Below are 11,652 nucleotides of genomic sequence, written 5' to 3'. Positions count from 1 at the left end.
GAAGGCTGGTATCACAAAAGGACCAGTACTAGCATTACCCAACTACTCAAAGGTATTTGAAGTCCACACTGATGCTTTTGAATACGCTATTGGAGGGGTTCTGATGCAAGAAGGACATTCGATTGCCTTTGAAAGTCACAAGTTGAATGATACAGAGAGGCAATACACCGTCCAGGAGTAGGAGATGAATACGGTAGTGCATTGTCTGAGAATTTGGCTTCACTACTTGCTTGGTTCACACTTCATCGTCAAGACAGACAATGTAGCTACAAGCTACTTCCAAACTCAGAAGAAGTTAAGCCCCAAACAAGCTAGGTGGCAAGATTTCTTAGCTGAGTTTGATTTCGAATTTGAATACAAGTCAGGCAAGACTAATGTGGTAGCAGATGCGCTGAGTCGCAAGGTTGAGTTGGTGGCCATTTCTATGGTTGAAGGAGATATTATGCATGCCATTAAGGAAGGGTTGCATCACGATCCTCTAGCCAAGAAGTTGGTGGAGTTGGCTAGAGAAGGTAAGACCAAAAGATTTTGGCTAGAAAACGACCTTCTCTATACTAAAGGGAGAAGACTATACGTCCATAAATGGGAAAATCTAAGAAGAAAATTAGTGAGAGAATGCCATGACACCAAGTGGGCTGGTCACCAAGGTCAGCGAAGGACCTTGGCACTCATTGAATCTTCTTATTATTGGCCTCAAATGAGAGATGAAGTGGAGAGCTATGTGAAGACTTGTCTTGTGTGCCAACAAGATAAGATTGAAAACAAGACATCAAGTGGGTTGTTAGAACCTCTTCCTCTATCAGAGCGACCGCGGAAAAGTTTCTCTCTAGATTTCATCTCTGCCTTACCGAAGTCCAAGGGGTTTGGATCTATTCTCGTGGTAGTAGATCGATTTTCGAAGTATGCTACCTTTATACCCGCCCCTACTGACTGCACTGCAGAGGAGGCAGCACGACTATTCTTCAAGAATGTGGTGAAATATTGGGGATTGCCTAAGAGCATCATTAGTGATCGAGATCCACGCTTCACAGGACGACTATGGATAGAGCTGTTCAAACTCCTTGGGTCAGAGCTTCATTTTTCAACAAGCTTCCATCCTCAAACCGATGGGCAGACTGAGAGAGTGAATGCCTTACTCGAGTGTTACTTGAGGCATTTCATAAGCGCTAATCAGAAGGATTGGACAAAACTCCTCGACATTGCTCAGTTCTCATACAATTTACGAAGGAGTGAGTCTACACGGAAGAGTCCGTTCGAGATTGTGACTGGACAACAGCCGCTTACACCTCACTCTCTTTCTTCCTCTTACTCAGGGAAGAGCCCTGGAGCTTATCATATGATTAAGTCATGGGAAGAACAAGCAGATGTCACTCGTTCTTACCTCGACAAAGCTGCCAAGATGATGAAGAAATGTGCAGATAAGAAGAGGAGGCATGCAAGCTATCAAGTGGGAGACAAGGTAATAATCAAACTTCTTCCACAACAATTCAAAGCCTTTCACAAAGTTCATAAGGGTTTAATCTGCAAATACGAAGGGCCATTTGAGATCATTGGACGTATTGAGGAGGTTGCTTACAAAGTACAACTCCCTCCCTCTATGAAGATCCACCCGGTCTTTCATGTGAGTATGCTTAAACCATATCATAGAGGCCAAGACGAACCGAGTAGAGGTGACTCGAGCCATGCTCCGCCCGTGGTGATTAGATCCTTTGATAAAGAAATCGAAGAGATCTTAGCTAATCGCATCGTGCGATGAAGAGGGGTACCACCAAGTATCCAAAACTTGATCAAGTGGAAATGGCTCCCGATAACCGAAGCTAGTTGGGAAGCTCGTGAAGACCTGTGCCGATTCCAAGAACACCTAGAGCGCTATCATGAGCAGAACACAACGAGGACGTCTGTGCATTTGGTGGGGGAGAATGTCACGGTAAATTTTAGAAGGTTAAATTTAACAGTGTTTGTAGAGTTTTCTAGAGTATTTGAAAATGCTCTAGATGATTCTGAAATGTTCTAAAATGTCCTAGAAGGTCTTGGAATACCCTAGAAGGTTCTAGATGACTCTAGAAGATCATAGAATATTCTAGAAGAGTGTGGATGTATATAAAAGTATGAAGAGTAGTATGGAACAATCTAGAAGTATTTAGAAAGTAGTGGTAGGATAGATATTTGCAAAGAAGGTTTTAGATGATTAATTTAGACCGTTGATTATATTTAATCCTAACCATCCATTGAGGAGGTGGATGGCTATAAATAGGAGGTGAGAGTTAGTGTGAGATCTGTATGAATCATTTGTAATCAACACTTGAATAATAAAGTGTTCTTTCCACCAAGCTTCTTTTCTCTTGTGTTCTTAGCTTTCTTGCTAAGTATTGAGGGTTAGGCTGACTTGGTCTTAACTCAAGAAGTTGAGTAAGTTCGAGTGCCGGCACGGTAGCGTTGGAGTGTGTCCAAGGCCATGACAAGCCGGAGAATTTGTTCCATTTACTTTACCCATTAAATAGACACTTGTCACTCTAAAATTCAAACAACACAAATGTACATGTCTATACCGAAGAATTTTTCATTTATTTATTGTTTCATTCCCATTTTCTTGCAGGTTATCTACTGCACCAGCCTGAACTGGAGTGCGGAAGGAAGCACGTTGTTCAGAGTTTGGGGAATCGGACGCTTTTAGAAAAAAAGTTTTCAAATTAATTTTGCAATTTACATCTGTTTTGATTTGAGACACCTAGTTACTTACAGAACTCTCACTAGAAAAATGTTATCTATGTTATTTATTATTTGAAAAATATACATTATACCATTTAATGAGTGTTTGATTTCAATTTTATCTTCTAGGTTTTATTTTGATTCAATTTTGCTCCAAATTGAGCCACCTTAAGTTTCACACTCCAAGCATCAACTGCTCTGTCTTCTGTGCCCCTTAACTCCTCGGCCTAGAAACCAGCTCCATCGCCACCTTTGTTTTTGCCAAGCTTGGCCTCCACTTCTCCACTGGCATTCGCGTCCCTACCTATAAAACTTCCAAGCTGACCATGCACGCCTCCCCTGGAATTCCCTTTTCGTCCTTCATGTCATCGACTAGGTGTTTTCACTTTCTTGAGCTAAACCTCTTGAAAGGGCAGCGTCTAGAGGACTGAATGGTAGAGGTTGTTGGTGATAATGGAGAGCATTGCGTCATCGGTGCCATCGTTCACGCCTCTACCCAAAGAAAGAGGGTCTCCCTTGGCACTATCATCTTCAAGCTCGAAGATCGCGATTCAGCTTTGGAGAGGCATGGTACAGTGGCTATGGCAGTGGCACAATGGTGAATGATGATGGGAGAAAGGAGATGAAAAAAGAAGAGAAAAAGTAGAAACTAGAAAGGGAAGGAGAACACAAAAAGAAAAGAGTATAATTGAGGCGAAATTGAATAACATTTGATTAATTGAAAGTTTAATATAAGAATTTTGCTGAATGGTTTTAAAACATTAGGAGAATAATTGAATCAAAATAAATTTAAGATAACAGCCACTTTGATTTCCAACTACCACTACCACCAACTTTTTCATTATTATTATTATTTTTATCTTTACTACTTCAATTGTTTGACGATATTTTATTATTATCGACATTTCTTTTACTACCATTAACACTAACACCATTAACATTGTCATTATTCTCTTCTTACATTTTTTGTACAATGTTATTTTTTTTAAATTTTTGAATTATAATTACTTTTTCTTTTTGTAACATCATTTCTAAATGTAATATATACCTCTCACAAAACTAATTTTAGTTACTATTTAACGAAAATTTTAACAGAAGATTATTGTCCTAATATAATATTATTGGAGAGCTAAAGTATCATTTTTTAATGAGTTGTCTTGTCTTTAAAAAAAAAATAGATAGAAATTGGGTCTTTACTCTTAAGAGAAAATTTAAACTAAATACCAATGTTAAAAAGTGTTGAAAGTATAAAATGTATTTTTCTCTTAAATCTTTTTGGGTTATTTCCTTTTTTTTTTTTTATGTTGGAGTCTCAAGATAACGGCTTTGGGTGTTGTTTAATTTAGTTGGCTTGGTTATTTATCGTTTCATGGTTACTGTTATATCGAGGTAATGTTTATTTTGATTTCTAAAATTTTCGGCGTTTATCAAAACAGTCCTTAAACTTCTGAAAATAATCAAATTTGTTTGAATTTATAAATTATAAATTGCCATTTGTTCATAATTCAATTACCATTAATATAGTATTTAGTATTTACAAGTAACGTTAAAGTATCTGCATGGTATTTTCAATAATAAAGTGACATAGTTAAAGTTTTGATCAAATAGGTGTTCTAAGTTAGTTATTTGAACTCATTTTAGTAAATTGATTTTATATTGGTATAAATATTAAAAGTAAGTCCAATTAACTAATTTAGAACGTCTATTTAATCATACTAAAATATTAGCTATGTTATTTGAATTAGAGATGAACTGAAATTTATAATTTATAAATTTAGAGACTGATTTGATCTGTTTCTAAAAGTTAAAGTGTATTTTAATAAATGCTAAAATTTTGAAGATTAAATTGAATATAATTTCTTTTTATATTGTATGGAGTTTGATTTTCTGTGTAAAATGTGTTTGTTGGTCCTCATCCTCACAGTTAGTCTTTAATTTAAAAGTGAGTAATATCCAATACAATTTTTAACAATTCTTAAAGATTTTAACAAATTTTAATTATTAAATCAAACATTTTAATTTAGTGACATTTTAAAATCTCTATTTAAACTTTAAAGATACTAAGATTTATCAAGAAGCAAATCATTTGATGATTTGATGTTATGAATCTCGTGAAACTAATACCTTAAAAAAAAAGCTCATATCGAGTGATTAATATTTACAAAGAATTTTATAAGATATTGGACTCTCTTATTATAATATAGTTTGTTTTTGTGATAATAATTCTCCTAAAATTTTGTAGCCGGGATAAGTTTTGAGCTAACTCAAACTAACCATTAATTATTTGGGTTAAGATAGGTTATATATATAGTATTAATATTAATTGGACAACTAAGATATCTCGTATCATTTTCTAATTGTAATTGATTATACGTACATGTGCTGATAATACAATAGTGCATCTTTCATATTTTTTATTTTTTTAAATAGTTTTAAATCCACAAAATATAAAAAAAATTAAAATAAGATATTGAAATAAATATATAAACTTAGGAAGAGCATATACTAAATTTAAAAACAGAATAATATAAACGAACAAGAAAGTCAAAATGATGTAATTTATTTATTATTTTTTAAATTATAAACGAACAAGAACGTAGGGGATTATCAACAGTAAAGTGATCTGTGATCCAAAGGTCGAAAAAACTAGGAAGATTTGGGGTTGGAGATGCTACAATAAAAAAACATTGCACTATTGTTAAAGTAGTGGTGACGGTTTTATAAGAAAGAATGCCCATTATAGATTAGGATTCTTTATTTGTATAATAATTTGGAGAAAATATGGCATTGGAGATTCAAAAGTGGAGGTGTTTCGGTGGCTATAGTTGATTCAAAGCAACCGGGAGTTGAGCTGGTTGACTTGTATAAAGATGGGTTGCAAATCCAGGTTGGATATGGAGTAAAGACAAAATTTTGGCATGATTTATGGGTTAGTATTAGTAGATTAAAGAAAAAATACCCTAACTTATATAGAACGAAGATATAAGGGAGAGAGTTGGAGTAACATCCATGGTGGAAAAGATGGTTAAATCGTGTCTCAGGTGGTTTGGACATGTGAGAAGAAGACCGATAGAACACCTAGTCAAGAAGGTGGATGAGATGAAAGATAGAAAAGTGGCGAAAGGCAGAGAAAGACCTAAGAAGACCATCCATGAAGTGGTCAAACGAGATCTACATGTAAACGATCTCTTTGTAGACATGATAGAGTATAATGGTGTCGTTTGATTCATGTAGCCGACCCACCTAGTGGGACAAAGTTTTGTTGTTATTGTTGTTTGTTATATAAGATGGCCTTGGACACATTGTACAGCTAGTGAATGTGATTTTTGGGATGGATATTCGTGGAGGTAGAGTTCACAATGGAAGAGACCATTAAGAAGTTAGGAGGAAGAAGGTTTGCAAGGGCTATACTCGGTACTAACAAATATTGGCATCAAACAAAATGAGGCAGACTCTTTTATGTGGAAAAATGATAAGAAAAGGTACTTGTTTCGTCAAATCTTTTTTGAATATTTACTATAAGAATAAAGATTTAGGTGCGGAATCAAACATGGACAACTTTACCAAAAATTTGTGGAAGAGCTTAGTTTCTCTGAATTGAGTTATTGGTGTGGTTTGTAGTATTAGAAAGGTCAAATAAAAGAGATAGATTATCTAGGTTTGCTATTGTTTTGTGTGATGTGTGATGAAAGAGTAGAATCAGTCCATCATTTATTTTTTGCTTGTATTGTGGCATGGAGGATTTGGGATTTTATTTTACAAGCTTGGAGGGTGGATTGAATTTGGCCAAGTAATTCAAAAGAGTGTTTTGAATTATGGGTGGGTAGGAGAGTTCCAAAGGAGGACAAGGACGTCTGGTACATTTTGTTTTTTCGTGATTTGGTATCTTTGCAAAGGAAGAAATTAAATAACAAAATTTTTAGAAATAAAAGTATATTATCCTAGTACTCAAATGGTTATTCTAGATAGATAGTATGATGAATGTTCATTTTATAACTCAACAGCCCATTGTACACTGTTAGAAACAAGAGACTAAACTGGAGAAAGGATTTGTATATTATTAAATGTATTCAAGTTGTCTGTTCAAGTTATCTGAAATGATACAATATAAAGGGTATTTATAGATACTAAAAGAATCATAATAATAAAGACGTAATCTCCTATAATAAATATTTAGATATCCTAAATAATACTAATTGATCCTAATTGATCCTAATTATATTTTAACATCCCCTCTCAAACTCAAGTGACAACTTGAGTTTGAAATTTATTTAAAACATCGAAATAAAGAGAAAAAAAACTGCATAAACTGATAAAACGGGTGCAGACGAAACTGTCGGAAGGAAGCGCAGACGGAATTGCCGCTAGTCTGAAGGAAACACAGACGGAACTGCCGCTTGTCTGAAGAAAGCGCAGACGGAACTGCCGCTAGTCTGAAGGAAGCGCAGATGGAACTGCCGCTATCTGAGGAAAACGCAGACGAAACTGCCAAAAAGAAACGCAGACGGAACTGCCACAACAAAACACATACAAAATTGCCACGAGAGAATGCAGATGTAACTGCCACGAGAGAACGCAGAGAAAACTGCCACGAGAGAATGCAGAGAGAAGGCAGAAGGAACTGCCACGAGAGAAGGCAGAAGGAACTGCCACGAGAGAACGCAGACGTAACTGTCAAAAGAGAGCGAAAACTATAGGATTTCTTCATGAGAATAGGTAACAGCTCATACGACTCGAAAAAAAACAAGAAAGAGAAAATAGGCTAGTCGGTGAGGTGAAAAAAGCATCAAAGGATTAACAAAAGGTAAAGAAAAATTGCATAGAAAAAAAGTGCAAAAACTACGATGATTTCACCGCAAGGAAAACAACCTATCCTCTTCAAGGAGGATACCATGGCTCTGATACCATGTTAGAAACAAGAGACTAAATTGGAGAAAGAATTTGTATATTATTGAGTGTAATCAAGTTATCTATTCAAGTTGTCTGGAATGATACAATATGAAAGGGTATTTATAGGTGCTAAAAGAATCATAATAATAAAGACGTAATCTCCTATAATAAATATTCAGATATCCTAAATAATACTAATTGATCCTAATTGATCCTAATTATATTCTAACATACACATTGTACAAATAGTCAATTGTCTCGGTAGCGGGATCCTTATTGCAAAGATAGAACAAGAAGTGGTACAAGTAGCAGCATTGTGGACCAAAGATTGGAATTATAAGTGACCAAGTAAGCACATGTTCGGAAGATGTTCAATGCAAGAAATTATATATCTATGTTTTTCTGTAATTTTTTTGAGTATGTTGTCTTGTTCTATTCGTTGTAGTTGCTGGTTTGTCTTGTTCTGTTTGTTAGTCTATTTCCCTCATTTTTCTAACTGGGCATGCTAGTAAGCTCTGTGTTATAAAAAAAAAAGGTTTGTATTTATTTATTAGTACAAAACAATAAAATAGAAATATAGAGATGTAAAATTATGTTTGACAGATGACATATGAATATAAATATTATGTCTAGAAATATTAAGTTAATGTATTTTATATTTTTTGTAACAAAAAGAATATAAAAATACTAACAAAAAATATAACTTAATTTTTGTTTTTCTTTTTATTATTCTTATCAAATTTTTGTAATTATAATTTTTAATTTTTTATCATTATATTTTTTTCTTAATTTTTGTTTTTTTATATTTAATTTATTATTAAACAAAATATATCTTCATAACTAAACGCATCCTAAGAGTTGTAACCAGGTATTCAAGAACAAGACATCAAAAAAAGTATTCAAGAACAAAATGTTGATAATGTAAAGGAGACTATGCTATCACGGTAGGCTAAAGGTATAAAAAAAAGTAAGAGATGCTGAAAATGGTAAGTCTGATTGGAGGCTAGAGTAGTGTCTTGAAGAAATTTGGTGACGGATAGCGGAATCATCACCAAAGAGGTCATTGGTCATGAGAAGTTATTGTTGGAGCAAGAGAGGCAGCCATTTTGGAGGAGGAAGTTTTGGTGATATGGTTGTTACGGAAGTTGAAAATTATTAACGGAACTGTTAATCTATTAATAACTAATTTGATTGAAAAAAAGGTGAAAACTCAGGTACAGTCGATTTTACGTAAAATTGATAACTGAGAGTTGTTAGATAATTTGACTGATTTTAACTAAATTTTTTATTTAACACCTCTCAACTATCAACTTCACGTGAAGTCAATTACATGAGTTTAATAATCTCATTTGTAGTTATATTCAGGGATTTTTTTCCATAATAAATTATGAAAAATATTTATTTTTACCAAACTCGATTTTGAGCTTTATTTACTGAAATGCACGTTTTTTTCTTTTTGTAATTTGGGCAAGTTTGTCGTACTCCCGACAAACTCTATATAAATTATAGAGTTCGCTACACTCTCCGGCGAACTCTATGATTTATACAGAGTTCGCCGCACTCCCCGACGAACTCTATAATACATATAGAGTTCACCTCACACCCCGGCGAACTCTTGGCAAAGTTCGACGTATTATATATTCAGAGTGGGACCATTATCCTTTGTCCTTTTCTTTCCAAACCTTCTTCCAAATTTTATTCTATTACTCCTTTCTATATTTCGGCGTTCGAGAATTTCGTTATTCACAATATCAGTTAGTAATTAATATGTTAGTTGGAGTAATTTTTCTCGGATTAGTTAGAGTTACCTAATATTTCTTAGTTAGTTGTTGCATGCTAATTATAATTAGAGTTACTGATTTCATGTTATTCAATAGTTGTTGATTGTTCTTAACATCTGAATTAGTATAAGTTGATAGTCTATTCTTAGTTAGTTTAGTCAGAAAAAATTGGTTTAAGTTGTTTGTCAAATCTTAATGAAATTAAGTTAGAATATAGGGTTAATGTAAACCCTGTTAAATTAGTGGATTATTAGTCAATAAATTAGTTTTTAATAAAGAATATTAGAAATACGAATATTATATTAAATTAGGATAGAGCTCATAGAAACGAGAATTTTGACACTAATTTTGAAGAAAACGGTCCAAGATTGGACCAAACGGGCCGAATTGGTTGAACTGGACCCAAATCAGGCCGTCGGTCCAACTGGACTGACCTATTAAATGAACCCAGCTTTGTCTTCTCCCTCATTACAGCAGCAATGAAGCCTTCAGCTTCCAGGGAGAAGAAAAACGAGAAACACTCCCGTAACCCTTACGTAAATTTTCAACTCCCGTAACTTCTCCGTCCGAGCTTCGATTGCCGCACCGTTTGCGGCCACGCGTTCACCGCATCAAGCTCTACATTTCTACCGGAAGAATTTCACTAGTAACTTATTTAATCACTCTCAACCTCTTCTTCTCCCAATTTTCGAATTTTGAGTAGGAATATTGAATTTCTTTGATTTCTGATATTTTAGGATCCAATTAACTTGAGAAAAGCATTTACTTTTGCTTATGTGAAGCTTGAGTTAGGTGAGGATACGATAATTCTATTTTAATTTCATTGAATTGAGCCTTGAGTATTAAATTGGATATATATGTGTTATAAATGTGTATTAGGTTGAAAATAAATAATTGGAGCTTGAAATTGTGAATATTGAAACTTGGAGAGGAAGCTGATCTTAGAGTTTGTTGAATTTTGAGGGGCTGCCTTGATTTTGAATAAATTGCTTTGGTCGTTACATGGAAATCGGCCAAGGTATGGTTTAGGTTTCTTGCATTTAATATATAATGCTCTGTGAAAATTTAGGCTAGATGACCATAGGATAAGTTAGATTGCATGTGTATATTTAATACTTAATATCCTGTTGATGAACATGGTTGGTTTGGTGCTTGTTGATTAACTGGTGATTTTGTGAATTATTGATTTGAGGTATAATTATTGTGGAGGTTGTTGTGATAATGAGGTATTTTGTGTTAAAAGTCTAGAATTTGTGAACTATGATTCTTAGTTGAATTTTGGTTGTTGGATTTGAATATTGTATGAGTATAATTGTTGATCTGAGGTTGATTTATTGTGGTGATTGTTATGATGATGAGGAAGGGTATGTTGAATTGAAAAGAATGCAGGTTTGGACCCGAAAAAGGTGGCAAAGTCCGAGTTTTAGAGGAGATGCTGCCGAAATTTTATAAAAATTAGAGATTTTGTTTATATGATTATTTAAAAAGATTTAGATTCAAAGGTTATATGGTTTGATTTTGAGTTATTAAGAAAATGAGTATGTTTTAAGTTTGATTCATTTAGAAAAGAATGAATTATGTTTTGAATTGGAACTATTGATGGACGGAATGGGAGGTGTGATAATGAAGGATAATGATTGAGCAAGATTGATGTATGATGATGAATGAGATGCGATTGAGAATGATGTGGATGTTGATGAATTATAATTGAATTATTTATATGGCTTGTGAATTTGAATGATATGATCTGAGATACGAGATTCCTTGGGTAAAGTACCGTGGCTTGCCACCACGTGTACTAGGTTGAAAACTCGATACTCTGTTGACCCTACAACATAAGGGTGACCGAGCACTATAAATTCCCGGGAATGTTACCTCCATTAAACAATATTGATTATTTGAGAAAAGCTATGCATAGACTCTTGGGGATGCACATCGAGGGACAGTCTAAGGTATTTGGACTTGTCGGGTTGGATGGATAATCGACAGATAAGCCTCATCAGCCATAGGACAGGCATGCATCATATGCATATTACTTGAATTACTTGCTTGTGTATTAACTGGGTGTGCCTAAATGTACTTGTCATGTTAAATGTATATTTGTTACCTGCAGTATTTGTAACCTTCTTGTGCTTGTCTTTATCTGTTTATTTGTCTGTGAAAAGCATGATGGAGTTGGAGGTATGGAGGAATGGCAGTATGTGAATTGGATTTAAGGTTAAGTTAAGTTAGGGTTTAATACTTTTAGAAAATCACCTTTAATGACTTCTGT

This window comes from Arachis duranensis, chromosome 5 (assembly GCF_000817695.3).
Source record: "Arachis duranensis cultivar V14167 chromosome 5, aradu.V14167.gnm2.J7QH, whole genome shotgun sequence".
Lineage (NCBI taxonomy): Eukaryota > Viridiplantae > Streptophyta > Magnoliopsida > Fabales > Fabaceae > Arachis > Arachis duranensis.
Note: the sequence above shows the minus strand (reverse complement) of the source record.